The sequence below is a fragment of the Bidens hawaiensis genome, unplaced genomic scaffold (assembly GCF_021521415.1).
Source record: "Bidens hawaiensis isolate Kalapana, Puna unplaced genomic scaffold, B.hawaiensis_p1.1 tig00037604_1, whole genome shotgun sequence".
Classification (NCBI taxonomy): Eukaryota; Viridiplantae; Streptophyta; class Magnoliopsida; order Asterales; family Asteraceae; genus Bidens; species Bidens hawaiensis.
The window spans coordinates 409-22,643 of NW_027496564.1; the positions used below are offsets into that span (position 1 = coordinate 409).

General features: G+C 31.0%; 1 pseudogene across 1 annotated transcript; it reads left to right on the top strand.

The window, feature by feature from the left end:
- Positions 1-13,738: 13,738 nt before the first annotated feature.
- LOC143589525 (ABC transporter G family member 8-like) lies at positions 13,739-16,324 on the top strand (annotated as a pseudogene). Its single transcript, XR_013145299.1, has 2 exons — positions 13,739-14,962; positions 15,671-16,324. The product of XR_013145299.1 is annotated as an ABC transporter G family member 8-like (transcript).
- Positions 16,325-22,235: the final 5,911 nt, after the last annotated feature.

Genomic DNA, 22,235 nt, shown 5'->3' on the forward strand with positions numbered 1-22,235 from the left:
GTATGATGTAGTCGGCATGCTTGTCATCTTGATCGAGTTCCCCTTTAGGATGTATAGTTAAGGATGGTTAGGTTTCTTGAGAGGAAACTGGTTTTAGGAGAGGGGAGGCACACAAATTGTTATGTGTGTGTAATTAGGTTATGATGTTAATATTTATCTCTCTATATATACACCCAAGGGGAAACTCTTTATTAGTTAATTATAGGTAATATGGCCCATCAACAATTACCAAACTAATATATAATAAGGTATAGTTAATATTTTGATCTATTATAATATAAATGATTATAATGGCCATATATAAATATATATTATTATATAATTTTCTTAGATTCTCCCACTTGGCCAAGTAATCATTTATTATGAGTATTAGATAAGCCTGATCAGGAGTTAACACTCATTTTAGCTTTAAACTTAAACTGGAGCAGAGAAATACAATCATTGAATTGAACATCAGCTCAAGACCCCCATTCATCATACTGCAGTCCTTATTTAAAACCTAAGTAGTTAGAATCAAAATTTTCAAGTAAGCCCTTCAAACGTTTGATTTGTATAATAATTTTTCTATATGCCATTATACATGCAAAACATATTAAGAGACATACAAAATCAAAAGTGATGAGGAAATTAATAGTTAATCATTCATAGTACGATATGCAGTTGTATGTGGTCATCAATAAACCCCTTATGATTATAAGCACTTTCATAATACTTATGAGTGAGACTTTTATTTATCAGATCCTTAAGCATATCATGAATATAATCGATACGAAAATTTAGATTCCTCAATTCGTTCATAAACGAATAATTAATTTCATATCGAAATTTAATGCAGCATCTCTCAAGCTGTTATTTTATGAGAAAACATGGTAGCTGACTTTATCACAATAAGTCTTCAATATATAATTTATGTGGAGTTAATAAACTTATGAGTCCACTGATAAATTTTCAACAACATTTATTGCTAATTGCGTTGTGATTAATCAACACATTACGTAATTATAACTTAGATTGTTGTTATCAGTTCATTATGACTCCTCCATGAGATAGATTTATCTGCTAACATAAGAATATACCCCGAAAATTATATTTTCTTATATCTAAATATGACAAATTTTAGAGTAATCTAACGATTTGAATTCTCACTTCTTCTTTTAAATTATAGTCTTTCGTTTCCTTTAAAGATATCTTAGTACCCTTTTATATGCTTCACATTAATCTAGACATATCTAGTGTGTTGTAATTTTGAGTAATATCTAAACGAGTATAGACTTGAACTATATAAGGCTTCTACTTAATGAAGTATAAGGAAATAATCTATGTGTTCCTATTATCCTTTAAAGTAGAGCAATATTGTTTGTTACGTGTGTAAGGAATATCTCTGAGATCTATAATATCAAAGTGAGTGAACAATGCTTTGACTTATGTAACATACTTGTCAGAAGAATGTCATCTATATAAGGACAAGTTTGTTTTTAGTTGCTTCCACTCATCTTGAGGTAGGTACATTAATCCATTTGTTTTTGATGAAAATAATTGTATAAAGATTTCCTCACATTTTGATGTTTGCATTAACCCATATATGGTTTTTATTGACTTATAGACTAAATGTTCTTTGACCTTCAGTTTATAACTTTTAGGTTGTTTTATGAACATATAATTATGTAAGCCGATTGTTAGGTAAAGTTGTTTTAATGCTCATCTAATGTAGCTCTTAACTATTATAAGCTACTATAACAATAATGATCCTTAAATAAATCTTTTGTAATATAGGTAAGAAGATTCTTTGATAATTGGTTTATCCTTGAATATAACCTTTAACAATCAATTGTGCTTCTTATTGTCTTAATGATTCGTATTGGGATTTAGTTTAGTTATGAACACTCTTAGGTGATTCAACCAAATCTCAAAATGTTAGCCTGACTTATGGAGTCAATTATCATTGATGCTAATAGTTTAATTATAAGGGGTAGGATCATTAAACTTTCCAACATCCATTTCAACTTTAGTTAGAGAGGTTACATAATCATTAATGTTAGTAGGTTTTAAAACCTAGATGGCCTCCTGAGTTGATTATTGGGTAATTTTAAAAGTCTAGGTTTTAAGGATTAACTCTTGGTTAGGTTGCTATCATTTTCAGGATTCTAAGTGTGTAAGAGTTGGTGCAGTATGGTGTACAATAGGTGTAATTAGTGTTTAATTTGGAGTAAAATTTAATGACTCTCTTCCCCCGCCTCTTGTACTTTTAACAAGTCATTATAAGGACTATTACCGCTTCCACTGACCTTAGAAACACTTAGGAAATTAGCATGCTTAGGGTCAATATTTAAATACCAATAGATTCTAATATAGAAACAAGTTAATGATGTAAGTCGTCGTAGTTTCTCTTGTGAGGATTATTTTAGTAAGAAATTGGAGTATGCCCACATTTAAGAAACAATGAAACTTTTGTAAGAGTAGTAATAAATTCTAAATAAATAAGTTTTGATGGAATATTATTGTAATGGAGCAGTGTCTTGTACAAGAAGTGTAATTGAGATAATATCAACTTTTCACTCCCCCACCTCTTGCAATTCTACTAAGTTATAATTGAGACACTTAAGGCTCCACTGATCTTTAATATCTCTAGGAATAATACAAGAAAAGTTTCAATGATGTACATGACGTGGGAATATGTCATATATATGTTAGACTTCATTTGAGTCCATTAACATTCAGATGTCATTAGAGATATAGGATAATAAGTATAAGAAATCATATTAAGTATATATATGAATGAATTTCTTTAAGATCGTGGACCATGGAAGACTGATTAGATACAAGTAAATAACATTTTAAATGATAAAAGAATTATGTCTAAATATTCCGTTTGAATAAGTTCCACAAATGTCAGTGAAATATAACTTATGGTGGACCCATACTTATTCCTTAAGCAAAGTAATGTTTAGGGCATATAACATATGATTAAAATCACTAAGAATGAGATTAGATGAAAAATCACCCTCATCAACCATGTCATGATTTCTCATAAAATTTGGTTTTAATGGATGAATTTTATAGGTCTCATTTGTCTTTTGTTAAATTTTTTATTTGCATGATAACAAAAGTTGTGAAAGTATATAGTATCATCTAGTTATATTTTATAAATGTTTCAATCAAAGTATTGATAACAAATATATGAGAGTTTAAGTTAAGAGTGACTTTATGTTGGCTATGCAAACCTCATAACTGTCATAATGTAACTTAAGTATTGATACTAAATTCTGATTAATCTTCAGAATATTTAAGGTATCATAAAGTGTAATTAAAAGACAGTTTATCATGGTTCTAATAACCTTAACATTTAAATTTGTCACTAACACTCATGTTAGTTATTTGTTGATTTCGGGTAAACATATAGAACTAGACTCAACCAATCATGTGTTGATTGCTATATTAGGATTAGCAGACTTAAATATCATTTATACAACTATGAGTTTTAGCCAGTTGTTCTTTTGAATTATGGATAGTCTTGTAATGCTTATGCCTAATATAGTGACATATATTTGCAATGAGACTTCTCCTTAGAGAACTTAAAGCCAGAAGTAATACTTGTATTTTGTCTATGAACCTTAGAATTATCCTCTTTTAAGTTTTAGTGGTGTGAGTTGAATAACATTTTATTTTCAGTACCAGACATTTCTTTTCTTGTACATATGTTGTTGATCAACACACTCATTTTCCTTTGGTACTTCTGAGTGTTATAGTTGATCCTTAAGGCACTATTGAAATTTTTAGTATGTAATGTACTATAAAATTGCACTTATTTTCATGTGTGATGTAACAATTCGGGTTTTCCGTTTTATCATTTGTAACCGTTACCCGACCCATTTACGGGTCCGGGCTCTAAAATTAATAAAATCCCGCACTTATCGAGTTATATTATTTAATTATTTTTATTTGTTTATACACTTATTCAACTTTGACGTTTTTAACCCAAAACATAAGGTTCTATCCATTTCTTTATCCATCTCCAAACTTGAGGGGCCTGTATGTAAATTTTGTTATAATCCATTTCTTAAAGTGGGTATCCATTTCCAGACCCGACCCATATTCAAGTTTTCTTGTACCCGAATCAAGAAATCAATCAATTAACTGTCCAAATCTGTTTATGATCAAGTTTTATTATAGGAAATCGCGTGGATTAGTCATACGCGGCTTAACCGACAACTTATATATGTTAAATTGCATCTTATTGATTCGTTATTTCCTTTTACACTAAGCAGACACCAAATGACAGCCATGACCTCGTAAACGTTGATATTATTGCAATTAATTTCATGGATACCTTCCTTATAACGTGACTGACAAAAACCCTCTATTTAATTGAATCATTTTGTTTGTGAATTACCCGTTCATCACCCCTATAGCCGTCGGCCACTTTATTATCTGTTCATCCTCTTTCGTTTACGTTTTAAGGTAATTAAATTCTTGGTTGGGATTGCGATTACGAGGGGATCATTAACCCTAAACCTGTTTTAATCGATTGTTAACGTTTTGGGTTAATTGCGATTTCTAGGGTTTGTAATCAATTGGGGATAAACAGTTTATGTTTATTAATATTTGAACCAGAGCCATATTGCACGTCGGCTGGGCTAGCCTGCTGGTTAACTCTTGTGAGGTTGAGGGTGGAGGTCGCGGTTTCGACTCTCCCTGACCCCATATTTTTTGGAAAAAACTTCTTTATTCTTTTTAATCAAAAACTCATAATAATAATAACAATAATAATGTTTAAACAAGTTTGGTTCACTAAAATCGAACTTTGCTAATTGTTTTCGATCATATACGTATATTTTTCTCTAAGACTCATTTTCATGCATATATATACATTTAAATATACTAGACAGGTGTCCGCGCGATGCGGCGGGTAACGAAAATCATAGTAATCATGTAACAATTAACGAACAACGTTTGAACCAATCATCACCTTTGGTCAGCCGGTTTTTGAATGTTTAAACCATAGCAAACGTTTGTTTTACGGTTTATACAAAAAATTGGTCATATAAAACCGGACCGAAAGGTCGACTTATTATTGAAGCTCAATGTGTGTAATCAAACAATTAGTAACGATTCAGTTTAAAGTTTCAAAGGTTTAGTTTCGGTTCTCAACAAAAAAAAATCGAACCAATGGTTTGGCTCACGATATTACTTGGAAAACCGTTAAAAACCGAATTGTGAACATCCATATGTAATATGTTAAAAATTTTTATTTGAAAAGTTATAGCAATATCATACCCAAATTAAAGACAATAAAATACTCATTTTTATGATGCAATTTTTTATAAAAAATATTAACGTATGAAAAACTTATGGCCGTTGGCAAATCGTTGGTGGGAAGTTATTTACATTTAAAATTAAAAGGAAATATGGGTAAAGATAAAGGTTCAAAGTAGTAATTATTTTTTTAAATTTACAAATGTTGAGTAAAGTTGAGGGGGCAATATTGTAACTATTTTAAGACATAATTTTCAATTGACAAGTATGTCCTTGTCTTGGATGCTATGTAAGATGTACCTTAAGCAATAAAAATTGTAAATTACTTAAAATTGGGTGTCTTAATTTACCCTTGTTTGGTGTATTATATATAGTATAGATATACTTAGATATATATAAAGATACTTAAAAACTAACGTTTAATAAACACATATATACATATATCAAGTAATTTTAGTTATAAAACTAAAAATGACATTTTATTAAGTATATTTTCATAAATCAACAATATAGTTTTATAATAAATCCTTATAAATAAAATATTAAAATAATATTTCTTTGTTATTAATTATCTAGTTAAATCTTGTACTTAACGAGTCCGTTTACTCTCGTTTCCTCATAGGCTCTAACGTCCGCGTGTAATTCATTCTCTTATTTTCACTACCTTAATCATCATCGTCCATCCTTGAGGTGAGTGCCACATTCCCCCTTTTTACTCGTTTTATCACTTTTGGGGACATATGCGTAACTTAGTATATTTTCACATTTATCTATACACAAAACTGCAACCGTTTGTCTTATGTGTTAACTAATCTCATGCCATACTTGTTATATGTTTATGTGCTCAATGTGAATTGCATTCGGAGAGGTCCAGCATAATCTCATAAAATAGTATGATCATACGCTAGTCGATATAGCCTTGTGTTTTTTGACATCTCATTTTAATTGCTCATTGGTTGATTTGTTAATCTCATATGACTCGTTACAGCTACGTATTTTATTATATTGTATGTATAACCGAACTGGTGTATTGCTCACTCAACCTCGTGTTGACAAACTATATTATTTTCAACGCATATGCAGGTCATCGTTTGATGTGAAATGTGGACTTAGAAGAATTGTTTTAAGGACTTATGCTAGAAGAGTTTATTTTTGAGTCTATGAATTTTCATTTGAATTATTTGATGTTTTGTTTACTTTGGATTTCTTTTTGTAATGAATAATGGTGTTGTTTGAATTAAATAAATAGATATTTGAATCTTAATATTTGCATGATAGTGACCTTGCGAGCTGTGACAATCAATCCACGCCCCAGCATTTCCACCGTAGATTGGGGTTTGAAACCCTTAATTTTATGGGTCATGGTAATGTACATTATGATGTATTCATGGATACCATGTAACCTTATAGTTAGAATTTAGAAGGAATGCCTGCATCTTATGAGTTATTTTGATTAGTCTTAGGAAAAACTAAATCAATAATAACTCTAGTGATAGCATTTATTTAAATATGTTCTTGATTATCATTATCATAAGAGACATTATGATCGACTCATCTCGTTTGTTATGCTCTAGTTTTTAATATAATGATTATTATTAGAAAGAGAAGTAGGATAGTCATATCATGTCTTAATGGATAATTAATACTAAGAAGAGCTAAATGTTATTAAAACTCTTTATGAGACAAATTCAGTTGTGTTTTGAGATTAGAGTGGATGATTTGGATGAGATCGTTAATTATAGAAGAATGTTATAGTGAGTAATATTACGGAATATTAAAATAATACATATTAAATTTACGATCATTAGATTAATGAATGATCATTAATGTGATGATCATTATATTTTATTGAAGATGTGACAAGTCTACTATTAACATCAAACTAATATACTATAATTGAAAGTTCTACTTAAACAAAAAATAAATCACCTTTGAGCAGAATTAAAATTTATTTAAGTATGTGTGCAAAACAATTATAACACATCACATTTGGGCAGAAGTGTGACAATTATTTTAATTATGCACGGGCTAGTTTTGCTAGATAAAAATGTAACACATCACCTTTGGACATAAGTGAGACATTTGTATCATCTTAGGCAAAAACTAACAAAAGCTTTTAATTAGACTTGAATGATATGGTAAATGTAACAAATCACATTTGGACAGAAGTGATACATCAAAAGTTCATTCAAGTTAAGCCTTCTCAGATTTGTAAAAAAAATTATAATATTTAACAATTTACAAAACTATTTAGTTAATTGCAAAATCATTAGAGTTCTCTAAAAAACTAGTTTGGAAAATTGAGTTTCCAAAAAAATTTGAGTTTCCAAGAATCTTAATGGGTTACGGGATTCTGAGGTTTATGGGTTGTGGGTTATGGTCAGTAAACTAGTTAGAAACCCATACACTGACTTGTAAACCCGTAAACTAATCCATAAGGTATTTTAGTTTATCTCCAAGTCTATGATAAAATAACTATAATGATAAGAATAATAATAGTTTTAGATTTTAAATCTTAGTTTAATCATAATCATACAATTGGATACATTATTATTATTATTATTATTATTATTATTATTATTAATAATAATAGTTATAAACTTAAAACGGATTAGTATGTATCCATAATATAATAATAATAATATTAATAATAGTTTTAAATTTAAAACTTGAAGATTAAGTCAATGCATTTTATGGAAAACAAAATCGTAATCTTGATTTATCCTAAAATTTAAGAAAACTTAATTAAAACTTAATCAATCACCAAATTATATAATTTTTCATCCAAATTAGGATGAAATTATGAACAACTTTGTGAACACAAAAAAAAAACAACATAACATGAAAAATTAGGGTTTATCAAGATTTAATTCATGTCTTTCGATTTTAATTATTGAATTAGAGAAACATGAAGAACTGATGAATCAACATCACTCTGATGTCACATGTTGATCAGTTTTTCATGTAAGTAATAGAAAACATGATAAATATTAAACCTATTAACATGTTATAGCATGAAGAGTAGTAACCGCAGCAGGGTATGATGTAGTCGACATGCTTGTCATCTTGATTGAGTTCTCCTTTAGGATGTATAGTTAAGGATGGTTAGGTTTCTTGAGAGGAACCCGGTTTTAGGAGAGAGGAGGCACACAAATTGTTATGTGTGTGTAATTAGGTTATGATGTTAATATTTATCTCTCTATATATACACCCAAGGGGAAACCCTTTATTAGTTTATTATAGGTAATATAGCTCATCAACAATTACCAAATTAATATATAATAAGATATAGTTTATATTTTGATCTATTATAATATGAATGATTATAATGGTCATATATAAAAATATATTATTATATATTTTTCTTACAGTTTAAGCTTTATTGTTTTAACATCCCAATTTCTTTTATAAACTTACCAATGATCATACAATTTCTTTTATGCTTAACTTTTCAGTTTTATACCCCACTAAATACAATTTTAGTTTGTATTTTTGCATGGTTTGTTAGTGACATAACGAGTGGGCCTTTGTACTTATCAACAAATGGCCAAGGAACAAACAAATATGGGCCCCTCACTATCACTTGGTCACGATCTAATATTAAATATAGTAGGTTACATGAATGGTCATTCTTCATCATCTTCGACTTTATAAAGTCCTAAATCATTTAAACATAAAAGGACATGCACAACAACCCTTTTACTTATAGGGATCCCATTCCCAAGTGAAATCAAATCATGCATCAAGCTAGTGAAGTTATGGCGGCTTGATCTGTTCTTTTCGTTGATAACCTGAGCCTTAGTTAATGAACCTCAACTTGTTGACTTGTACACTGAAAAAAGAAACAAGTGAAGAGACTTGATTGTACAATTAGTTCAAATGCATATATGTGTCCATGAAAGAATGATATAACTCTTTGATTCATGTATTCGGTTTTCTCAGACTCAATTAGGACGTTCTAGTGTCAAGTATAAAAAATAACTCGACAGCGAGTTGGGGGAGGGGGGGCGTTCACGTTCATAACATTTTATGCGCGTATTATACCAAACCCCTACCGCAACAATGATTCTCTAAAAACCACATGCTATTAAGTAAAAAACATTCAAATGTATTATACAAGTAGACACTATCAATCACATGTGTAATTTATGTAAAGAAATAAACGAACTTGTACTACAACGATGATACATACGTTTATACAAGTTTTAACCCTACATCTACTTTATGTCGTAATATTTTAGTTGACAATAGCTATGCGTTAAACAAAGTGAGAGTGTTGTAGGAGTTACCAAGTAGAGTATTAGCTAGTAAAACAATAATGCAACAAGTGGGTCACGTAATTAAGTCACGGACAGCCAGGAAACCACGTGAGGTATATATATAAACTGTGGGATGAAGGTGTGTATAGATAAAATTCTGTTTTATTAGTAAAATAGTCAGTATCAAAAAAATACTCATGCTCGATCTCTATCCGGGACATTCTTGTCGAACATCTCTTGATATGTCAAATTTCTCATTTTTGTTTGTTTCATATAAACACCATGGCTTTAATAGATCTAACTGAATAAATCTATTATGAATCCTTAACTTCACCTTTCTTTTCTTTTTTACTTTTACCTAATTCAATATGGTGGTGTGTTTATTAACTAGTGAAATAAAAAAGGTAGAAATTAAAGCTATATGGGTATGTTATAGTTGTTCAAACAACTTGTGTAACGTACCCTGGTAGCAGCTAAAGCTTGTTTGGCTTGAGCCAACTGCAATGGCGAAGCTTAGACTGAGTGAAGTTAAAATTCCGTTTTGAAATCTTTATTTCCTTTTAATTTCCAACAGTTTTATATATTCTGAAATTCAATCCACGAAATAATTTATTATAATGTACTAGTGATTCTCTGATATTTGTCATTCACTTCTTTACTCTTTAGCCAGATATAATAAACAAGTTTGTGTAACAGGAAACAAGGTATAAGGTAACAAAAATATTAAAAGAACATCAATATATTACAAAAGTGTTTCACTTGAGTCGAAGCAGTATATAATTCAAATTATTACTATGTCAGTGAGTATTACCGATAGTATAGAAGTAGCAGTTGAAAATGCAATATTTTTAAGATCAAGTGGCCTAAGAATCCTCTTTTATATATGTAATTTTCTTTTTTATATTCTAGTTTCTTGCTAGTAATGTTTTTAGTAAAATATCGGCTTTTCAAAAAAAAAATAATATTCATGAATAAGCATTAAACAAATCGACCCGCATATAGCAAGACTTTAAGTATATTGGACTTAACAAGTCGTTAATATATATTCGATATGTATTCTTCATTTTTTTTCTGTAAACCCTCACACACCACCTAGTCGTTCATGCTTTGTATGTGTTCACCTTCTTCACGTGAGCTTCGAACCAAACAAGCTATCCAACGACTGTTTTTCATCAGCCTCTTTCTCACCACTCCTGCAAAAGTGCAAATGCAACCTCAAGGTCTTAATTAAATGCCTTCTTCGATTGTTTTTAATTCCTTGTTTTGTTTCTGCATATTTATGTCTCTAGCATTGCTATCACTAGATTTTCTTACACGAATTTTATAAAACAGATAAAAAATTAAACATGTAGAACTCTTGAGTTCAAACTGAATTACAAAAAAAAAAAATCGGCTAAAAAAACGAGCTCATTTTAGGCTTGCTGGGTTTAGGCCAAGTACAAGCTTATCTTTCGTTCGTTTAACCACCCTAGGATGTTGTGTGTCATACTCATACAAGGAGGAGAATGAAAGGAGGGTTGATAAATAATATTTTTATCATGACTAAAATTTATTTGCGTGTATGACAAATTTGTTGTGTAAAAAAGTCATAAACACGTTGGAGAGTTTTTTAATCCCTCTCGAAAACAAAACTTCATACAAGTACTGAAATCGTGGGGATCGGTTTTTTTTCATTTTTTTTATTTTTTTAGAAATGACCAAAAATAGCATAACCATTTATAACCACTGATGTTACTAGAGTAACAACCTTTTCTTATAAATACTTATTCAAAAATCGCAAGTTCAACTGTTTTTCATCTGTCATCTAGAGGACTAGTATAGAAACCATCACGAGCGACCCATGTGTTCTAATAAAAAGGCGAGTCTGACTGAATTTTAAAATTTTCGACATTTTTTACTGTTTCTGACAATATATATGGACATCCAAAAACATTCAGCCCGGTGATATTTCAAAGTGATTCCGTCAGTACGAATGTACATTATACAATAATTTTGTAATTTAACCATTAATTTCTCTTATCATAGCTTTAGCGGAGAAATAAAAGCCTTCACCGGACATTAGACATGATTCTTGTAAACTAAGTAAATTTGGCATGGGCCTTCAGTTTTTGCTTTTGACGGTTTCATTTCTTGATAGTGGTGCTTAACAAACGAGCTGAACCAAGCTAGCTTAAGCTTAAAGTTAAATGAGTTAGCTCGACTTGGCCCAAAACTCCTTAGATTATCTAGACCAATTATACTAGACGTCAAACCATCAACAAAGATGGAGCTAAAATCGATATTCATAATATTGGAGCAATTTACGTGAAACCAAAGGAAAAATAATCATCAACACATTTACCATTCACCATGTTCATTTACATAAGTACATGATATTATCCTTTAAATAACGATCAACCTTTACAACAAACCACATTAACTAAAAGTAAAATGAATGATATGTTTGGATTCCCTCAATCTTATGCCTGATATATGTTTGAATTCGGCGGTCTCACCTTGCTTCAAAGATTTGGAATGCTATTGGTATTTGGTTAGAGGTGATTCTTCCGGCAGCTGATAAAGGGCCAACAAGTATTTTAGCCAAGTTGTATTCGTCGTCTGGAAAAAGAAAAAAAGATGTTATTGATGTTATTATCTATACTACGTGGTGGATTATTTGGAGAGCTCATTATGAGACTATTTTTGGTCAACCCAATGACAACAAAGAACCTCTGTTTGATTCGATTGTTTCGGTTTAATATTTGTGGTTGTCATCTCGTAACTATAAGTTTTATTTGAATAGGATAGCAAGGCTCAAAAATCCATTACTTATCATGTAATTTTTGTTTTGTCGGGATAAATTAGGCCTTTCTAACATGGTGAATTATTTGGCAAGCTTACATTTAAAAAAAAAAGAGAAGAGTAAAATGAAACGACAAATAAAACTTTGTCATCAATTAATTCCATCTTCAAGCTTGGTATACATTTAGTTTGATATTATGAATGTCACCGATGATATTATTATATGATATATTTTCGCGTACACAAAATGACTGTAATATTTGACAGTTGATAAAAGTCAAATAAGAAAAGAGGATGATAAATCAATTGTATTTTAGTGGCATTTGTCTGCAAAATTTGTTTGGGAATGGTGAATGATACTTGTTCACGGATTCCTCTTAGGTTATCACCCATGTGATCATATTTTGTCATTCCATGCTTCATTATGTCACCTTTTTTTATATCTTGTCACGGGTTAAATTTAATAAAATGTCATTATTCTTTATTATATCCTATTATATTTTAATAAGAATTTTATTACCGATTAATTAAATCAACAAGTAGAGTATAAAATATCAAAATAGGGTTGGTTAATCAGGGAGGGGAGTTTAGCCTGCCCTTAACCTTGAAGTTATTTTCAAACAAGTCAACTTAACTAATATCGTTAATTATTAAGATTTTAAATTTGAGTCTAAGCTCGTTTCATAAAATGTTAATGTTAACTCGTAACTCAACGAGTAAGCTCATTTAAATTTAACTTCGTATTTAATAATTATACTAACATATTTTCATTTAAAATAACAATATCAAAGTTTACACTGAATTAATATCAGAGTGGTGTGTAGTGACTCATAGACTTGGGTGTGCTCATATTTACAAAAGTAAATGAGTTATAACTTATAATCAATAAATTTTGGGCCTAGTTATGTTAAACAAACAAGCTTACATTAGCTTGATCACGGCTTGACTTGATTCGTTTATGAACATATCAATTTCAAGCTAGTTATTTTTACAAGTATTTTGAAATTATACGAGGTGTAAAATATGATATGCCAACCACATAAACGCTACATACATACACGTTGTATAGGCAGTCAAGGCTTTATTTGTTACATCTGAAATACTCCCTCCGTCCAATTAAAGGTGCTCACATTGTCTTTTTTATTTGTCCCATTACAAATGTCCACTTTAAAATTTATTAACCAATTTTTAAGTTTATCTTTAAACACACACAACTGACATTAATAAACAATATTGATGAACCCAATTTTTAAGTGCATTAATGTCATTAGGTAAAAAAAATAAACAATAATTTAATCTATCTTAAATTTTAGGTTTTTCAGACTAAACACTTTAACCGGAACAAATAGAGTAAAATTTAAATACATTAACTTTAGGCATTTATATAATAAGTCACCTCACACCATCTTTCTTAATATCTCCCTCCATAATCACTCACACCCATCATGGAAGAACCACCACCACCATCGTCGTCATCTCCATCACCACCACAGCCAACCATCAAAACCTACACTCTAACCGCCACCGCAATCTCCTACACCAAAACCACCACCACAACCACACTCACATCCTTCCTCCTCATGAAACCATGCACCCCACCACCACCCATCCTCCAATACATCTCCCTCACCGCCCACCCCTCCCAAATCCTCGCCATCGTCGGCCCGAGCGGCGCGGGCAAGTCCACCCTCCTCGACATCTTATCCACCCGCACCGCCCCCACCACGGGCACCCTCCACCTCAACTCCACCCCCCTCACCCCCTCCACCTTCCGCAAGCTCTCCGCCTACGTCCCGCAGCACGACTACTCCCTACCCGCCCTCACCATCGCCGAAACCTTCGCCTTAGCCGCCCGCCTACTCCACGCCACCCAAACATCCGCCATCGTCACCGCATTATTATCCGAACTCCAATTAACCCACGTGGCCCACACACGCCTCGGCCACAACCTCTCGGGTGGCGAAGAGGCGGCGCGTGTCCATCGGTTTAAGCCTCTTACACGACCCCGGAGTGTTGATCCTCGACGAACCGACGTCCGGGCTCGACAGCACGTCCGCTTATAATATCATGCAAACCCTAAAAACCATCGCAACGTCTCGCCTTAGAACCATCATATTATCAATCCACCAACCAAGCTTCAAAATCCTATCAACCATTGATAAGATATTATTATTATCCAAAGGGAAAGTAGTTCATCATGGAACCCTACCTACCCTACAACAACATTTATTATCAAACGGTTTTACACTCCCGCCGCAACTGAACTCGTTGGAATACGCGATGGAAATATTAACACAGTTGCACGTCACCAAACCCGACACACCAACAGATCCAACGACACCGATAGCTGTTCGTAAGAAACATGTTCATAACGTTCGATATCGGAGCTCTAGGTTGTCGGAAATAGTGGCGTTGTACGGGCGATTTTGGAAGATAATTTACCGGACGAAGCAGTTGCTTTTGACAAACACATTGCAGGCGTTAGTTGTGGGGATTGTTTTGGGGACGATTTATATTAATATTGAGTTTGATAAGACTGGGATCGAGAAGAGGTTCGGGCTTTTCGCGTTTACGCTGACGTTTCTGCTTTCGTCGACGACTGAAACGCTGCCGATTTTTATTAATGAGCGTCCGGTTCTGCTCCGGGAAGCCTCCGGTGGTGTTTACAGGTGATCATAAGTACTCACGTGTTATTCTGCACTCTTATATATTTTTAAATTTTAATACAAGTGAGTGGAGATTTTAATACAACTGTAGGATAGAAAGGGATTTTTTTAACCGGTTAAAATTAATTAATAAAATATTGAGAGTTTAATGTACCCTCACTTTGAGAGAATATTAATATTAATATTTTTTAATAGAGAATATTAATATTTTTTAATATTAAGTTTAGGCAACATAAGGTAGTCTGATATTTTAAAAAATTGTCAAATCAATGTTTTAACAATTTTCTCTTGAGGAAGCGGATTTTAATCGTGGCGTAACATATTTATATTTGGCACAACAATCTATTTACGTCCAGACGGATAGAAATTTATGTGTCCATCGGCACCGCTAAGTGTGCCATATTAAGGATTCTTGTTAGCTGAAACAATTTTTTAATTTAAAAAAAAATCAAATGATATATTTGTAACAGATGAAAATTAGTCAAGGTTATTTTCTCAAATTAATCCGACAGAAAATCGCAATTTTATGATTTTACATAACTTCTCTCCTGTCTATTTTTGTTATTTCTTTTTTTTTTAACAACAAACACGTACTCCTATTTTCTATTGTTTTCTAGTTTACAAATTATTCGTCCCAAAACTTAAAAGAGTTACATATGCGTAACTATTAGAAATTACATATACAAACTTATGAATTTACTTGTAACACAGGTTATCATCATACCTCATAGCGAACACCCTCGTTTTCTTCCCGTACCTCCTCGCCATCGCAATAATCTACTCCGTTTGCGTTTATTTCCTAGTCGGTCTGTGTCACACATGGCAAGCATTCGCCTACTTCGTGTTAGTAATTTGGGTCATTGTACTAATGGCCAACTCATTCATCCTCTTCTTAAGCTCCATTGCACCGAACTACATCACCGGAACTTCGCTAGTCACCGTACTTCTAGCCGGATTCTTCCTATTTTCGGGCTACTTCATATCGAAAGAAAGCATGCCAAAATACTGGTTGTTCATGCATTACTTGTCAATGTACAAGTACGCACTTGATGCTCTGTTGATTAATGAGTATTCATGTCTGGTCAACAAGTGTATGATTTGGTACGATGAGAAGAGTCAAACGTGCATGATGACAGGTGCTGACGTGTTGCAGAAAAAAGGGTTGCATGAGAATCAGAGATGGGTGAACATTTATATATTGATTGGGTTCTTTGTGTTGTATCGCGTGCTTTGTTTTGTGTTCTTGATTCGAAGGGTTTCAAGATCAAAAAAGTAATAGTACGTTTGAACAAGAAATTAACACTGATTTTATTATTATGTGATTAACATAAATGCAAAGTGCCAAACGTACTACGGTATTTATGTTAATGATATTTGATTTGTAATGTCTTAAAAGTTATACTAATCTGTTGTTAGGTGTTGGTACGTGTTTGAACCAATTTGGTGTTAATTTTGACTTGTTGAAGCGTAATAACTGTTCCAAAATCAAATTATTGTAAAACAAAGCCTAATAAACAAAAAAGATGAGAAAGAGATGTAGGGAGAAAGATGGAGATTTCACTAATTAGGTGTGTCTAATATAATGAGATACAATAGAATATTATATAGGGATGGGAATACGTGGAGAAGAAGCCAAATCTATTTTAAGTGTTGATAACCATAATAACTATTATTCATAACACACCCCCTTGGATATCAACTTCATACGCTTCGGGATGCTGCCTCATTAAAAACCTTGCTAGGAAAACCCATTTGGACAAAACCATAGCTAAGGGAAAAAGAGTGCAGCGCGTATTGTCTCTCCTTGATTTATATATCATTTAAAATAGTAAGTAAAAATCTTATGTGAAAGCTTCGTAACTTTGTACTCAATAATTTGCGTCTTGGTCCCATGACATATGAATCTTGAAGTTGAACAATATTGCATGATCTTCACGTGAAAACTTCTATCACCTCATCCGTAAACATATACAATTGTATTCATGACCCTGTTGTGTTTCTCTGTATCTACAAGACTAACCAAACTTGTTTTGGTGGATTAGTAACATATAAACTCGTATATTTCATACCTGTAATATATGTATTAACTCATTATGATGTCTCCTAGCAGGACACATGTTGATAAATATACATAAAGAAAATAATAATAATAATAATATATGGCTAAGAGTACGACATAATGCACATATGCATTTAATTATGGTATTTCCGAACCAATAATATTCATAGTCAGATAGACAATGATATAGAGTCATTGCTAGACATCCTTTAACATGCTAAAACGATTAAATTTGTGCATGGTAAAATGTCTCAACATTTTCTAGATGCACTTTGATGGATTTATAAACATACAATTACACATATATTCGAACTTTAAGTCGAACAATCACACCGTGTCAAGGTCTTTTAAAAAGAATTTTCTCTTTAAAAGCTCATAAGTTTCTCTCGGTGATGTCTACATCATCATTGTAGATTTACAATTATAATGACCTTATAAGAGTGAAATTTTGATTAAAGTATTACTAATTTTATCCAACTTATCTCTCTCTTTATCAAAATATCTCTTGATTTGTGTCAAGCTCAATCCAAATAATTTAGTTCATACGTAATAAGCATAAATCCATGCATTACCAATCTATCATGGGCTTCTTTTCAACTTGACAAATTTTGCATACGCATTCACTTTTCCAGAATTTTTGTTGCATAAACTTGCTCATTAACACTTCATTTTGTATCATATATCAAAAATCCATATTGTATAATTTATTTGTTTATTGAGATATTGTACTCATCATGTACATTCTCTTCTATGTATATGCTTATTGATGCACATAATCAATTAATCTTTCAAGTGTTCAATCACCATAGGAAACTCTTCAGGAGTTCCATTTATGTTCTACATATTCAATAATCGTAAAGTATTCAAATATGACTCTATACACATCAATCATTATGTTCTCGAGAACTTACGTTACATGATTTGATAATTCAAATCCTTCATAGATTTTCTTGTAAACTCTCAGTATCAACTGAATAACAATATTTATTGGACACATATCAATTCTCTTTTTATATTACCAATTGTTTAGTTATCGGAAAGTCATTGCTTCCACCATTGGAGAATGTGTCTCTTAATAATTAATCATAGGTCTTTGCAAAAATTCTTGTACCATCAATTTTTTACCTTATATCACTTGATGAATTTTCTTAACTCATATACAATACCCGTTTGTATCTAACGTACATCTAACACATTTTACAACTTTAGTTGTACGGACTGCTGGTCCAACAAACTTTTCGTTATTTAGAGAATTCAACTCTGACTTGTTTGCGTCTCTCCACTTTGGCCAATAATTTTTCATAGGCAGATTTATAATCTTGATCCTCATCATCATCATTTATATAAAAGTATAGCGACGTCGACTTTATTTCGATTCCATATATCTGTGTAGACATGATACAATATAATTTATTGAGAGTTCTTTGTTTTCAGGTACCTAAGGTTCTTCAAGAACCATCATGTCTAATCTCTTTCAAGAGACTTTTTTATTGTACCTCGACTTGACCATCTTAATTATTTGCTCCAATTTTCGAGGAAATTTTACCTTTATAATCGATTGGTCTACCATGTTACACGCGTGTATTAGACTCATTATCAATATGTGTTTGTCCTTCTTAGACAACTTTAATTGGAGCATTAGCAGTTGGTATATGTGTCTTAGATAGACACTATATTTTGGTCAGTGAATTATCTGGTAATTGATTCGTTAAGTTGTATACATGAATTATCCTTTGAATTTTCAGTTTATATAACTTAGTTTGAGGATCAATGATAATTCATTCCAACTAAATTCATTTTCCAACTGACTTATATCTCCCCCTGATGTTGGGAACATCGATTCACTAAAGTGAAGACCAGTGAGCCATAAACAAATATCTCATTAATGGCTCTAAGTATTTAATCATATATACTATTTAATACCGACATAAATTCCCAACTTTCTTTGTGGCCTCATCGTTATGTCTTGTGGTGGATTAATTTCAATATATAATACATACGAAATATTAGATGAGAAATATTTGGTTAATGACAAAAAACCAATTGCAATGGGGAGGAAGTATCATAACTTGTTGGTTTGATGTAAATTAGTTTAAAGACATGTAAAATCATATGTACTCAAATACAAACATGAACATTTGTTCTTGTGATAATTGCCTTTGCAACCAATTACAGACATTGAGTAATCGTCTTTAACAAAACAATTTATGTAAGAACATAATATGTTATGAAGTTCAACACTTATTCCTATGATCATTATTAACTTGGGAATCAAATTCATTATTATAACCGAATGTAAATATACCAATATGGAATAATATGCTTGCTATCTTATTAGCTAAGTCATAGATCATGCAAACATGAAGTTGCGATCTTGATAACCATTTAGACGACGCATCGATTTTGAAAACACTAAATGGTATCATGTGAGCATATGTATATCCTTTTCTTAATTCCATAATAAATTTAGGGATTTACACCATTTCTCAGTTGGTAAATAAACAATTCCTCTTGAGAGCAATATTGCATGTATAAATTAGGAATAAGCTTTTGGTTCTTCAATAAATTTCACATCATTGACTCGGTGTGGTCTTACCGGTCATGCCATTAGATAATTATGATCCATAGAACATTGTATTATCGCTTCAAGCGATCACGTGATTTCACATTTGTATTTCCAGATTTTGTTCTCATATATGATCAATCTCTTTGCCACATGTGGTGGTCAATCTCATTATTAGTATAATCATTGATACAAATTTCTCAATTATATCAATGATTGCATTGATCAATACATCGTCACATGCACTTCGTGGAATGGTATAAAACCAAACCAAACCATTTATATGGTTTATTCATTTTCTCCAACATGGATACTAAATCACTTCAGACGTTTCATACGTTTTAATGATATGCTACTTCAGGAGCATATTTGAGGTTTGATAAATGAAAAATGGTCAATCCATGTTTTTTCTCATAATTAATCTTCTCTTTATATAACAAATATTGAGAATGTAATTACATGAATGAGTCATGTAAAATTTATCATGCTAATATTTTATAACCTTCAATAATGAGATCTAGGGAGAATGACATTTTATGTGTCATATCTAAGCATATTTTTATTTTTCCGTGAAATTGATAATAAACCATAACTTGGTGTAGTTTTATTCAATACTATCTAATAGATAACACACAATACTAAATAGTACACATGCCATTATAAAACAAATTAATAGACTTTAAGTTATCTTTTATATTATTTACATTTAACAAGGAATTCATAGACATATGCAAGTGATACAAATATTTATTTGCTTATGAATTTTAAAATACGCAAGTTCAAATCCATGAAAATAATTTAAAAGTGTGATCAAAGATAACGAACACTATCACAGTTGTTATGCAGATTATTGGATAAGACTAATATATAAGATATCATGAATTCATACATCTAAAGTAATAAATTACACTTATATTAGCATATGTAGTCAAATCCCATATACAACATATAGTTATGATTTTTCTTTAAGTAAAAATGGCTTCGATTTTATTTATATTTTTAGATAAACAAAATGCTTGAAATTTTCTTTTCAAAAAAAGATAAACAAAACGCTTAGAGCTTTAAAATTAAAAATGACATAAGTACTACAATCAACCAAGTAAAATGAAACTGAAGACATCGATATTGTCATGAAACTTGTAAATTACTCAATTTTTAAGCGATAAATGTTTATATAGTATAGATATTTAATAAAATATATATATTTATGATTTTTTTCAATGAAAAAATGATAATAAGTAATATAATTCATAATACGATAACTAATGGACGCGGCAACTTTAATCTCGATCATATAATCTGGTATAACTATAAACTATATAATATTTTTAATCATAGTCATAAAGATTAGATCAATTATGGATAATAGCTATAAATAAACATGGCCTTCATCCAAATTCCAATACCAATAACAATAAACATTTAAAACCGTACCATTTATTTTTAGACAAAATTGTTTAACCATCAGTAAAATCTTTAAATGATAAAATAAAAAGATTGAGGATTTGGTTTCCTTATAATTTCCATCGTAACTCGTAAGATATTTTTCAATATTAATTATCTTATATTTAAAAGAAAATAAAAGTTTATCATAAATCCTGATACAAGTAACGCATGAATATTAAAGATACATGATATCATCAAATAAGCAAATAAATCATGTTGTAGCAAATAATCAGTAATTTTACTTTAACAAGACCTTGAATTAAATGCACGTATAGGCATGAAAACGAATTATGAGGTCTTGTTATAAATCAACTTTGAATTTACTAATATTTTAGTAGAAAATATAAACAAGATGCAATTGTTGTCGAATTATAAACAAATTACTATTATCTCGATTCTACTCATTTATTATAATAGAAATATAAACAAGATATTACAATGAGGAATAACACTCTGTTAAAAGTAAATATATTCTCTTTTTCTTTTCTTTTAGAGTTTAATAATTGTCAACCCTAGCCGTCAATCAATATCCGTTTGAATAATAATAAAGGATTAATAGTAATCAATAAATTTTGTTTGTTTGTTTGATTACATCTCAAAGAAAAGAAAACAAATAAAAACAAAGATTATGATCAATTATGTTTATATTCGTTATGACTTATGAGACTAGAAAAAAATTGGGCTAACCAGAAGGGACCCATAGTAAGGTGTTTTCTAAACAAGAGAAGTCTGCATAATCAAAATTGCAATTTCAAGAATCTAGTTTCTCTGTTTAGAAATCAATAGCATATAAACCCAACTCATTATATTAAAGTTTAACCGTTTTGCTTGTAATGAGAGAGATTAGATTTGCTAACCTGATTCGAAGATTAGCTACAAAAGTCAATGACGATGTCTTGAATATTGAGAGCGGCGGTGGAGGATTAACATTAATAATCGAGAGACTCGTGCTGATAACGTATTGTAAAACAAGCCTAATAACCAAAGAAGATGAGAAAGAGATGTAGGGAGAAATATGGAGATTTCTTTAATTAGGTGTGTCTAATACAATGAGATACAATAGAATATTATATAGGAATGGGAAAACTTGGAAAAAAAGCCAAATCTATTTTAGGTGTTGATAACCATAATAACTATTATTCATAACATAAAAAGGATTATGGGTCGTGACACACCATTCAATAGCTTCATTAGCTTTTTTATATATC